We start from the raw sequence: 456 nt of genomic DNA, 5'->3' as shown, positions 1-456 counted from the left end.
GGAAATCGGTACCAGTGATGGGTTTTGAGAAGTTAGCAACGATAAAACGTCAGGGGAAACGTCTTAGTATGCCCAAGTAGAGAGACAAAACGACAGTTCCATATTAGGTAGTTATGCTGGTGCCGTTTACTGCTTGTACCTTAGAAACGGATTTCTGATGTGGCCCGGGTATTAGTGACTTGGAATACACGCAGTTTCCCGATGCCATCTGACCATGCATTTTCATGTCTTGTTTATGACCATTTGACTTTCCGTACGTAGCTGCTGCTAGATCTGCATGAACGGAATCTATTTACATGAAACACTTTAGTAGTGATTAAAATCGAATGTAATTATGTTAATCTATATATATATATATAGATTAACATAATTACATTTGATTTTAATCACTACTAAAGTGTTTCATGTAAATAGATTCCGTTCATGCAGATCTAGCAGCAGCTACGTACGGAAAGT

Source organism: Agrilus planipennis, unplaced genomic scaffold (genome assembly GCF_000699045.2).
Source record: "Agrilus planipennis isolate EAB-ADULT unplaced genomic scaffold, Apla_2.0 scaffold239, whole genome shotgun sequence".
NCBI classification, from domain to species: domain Eukaryota; kingdom Metazoa; phylum Arthropoda; class Insecta; order Coleoptera; family Buprestidae; genus Agrilus; species Agrilus planipennis.
Note: the sequence above shows the minus strand (reverse complement) of the source record.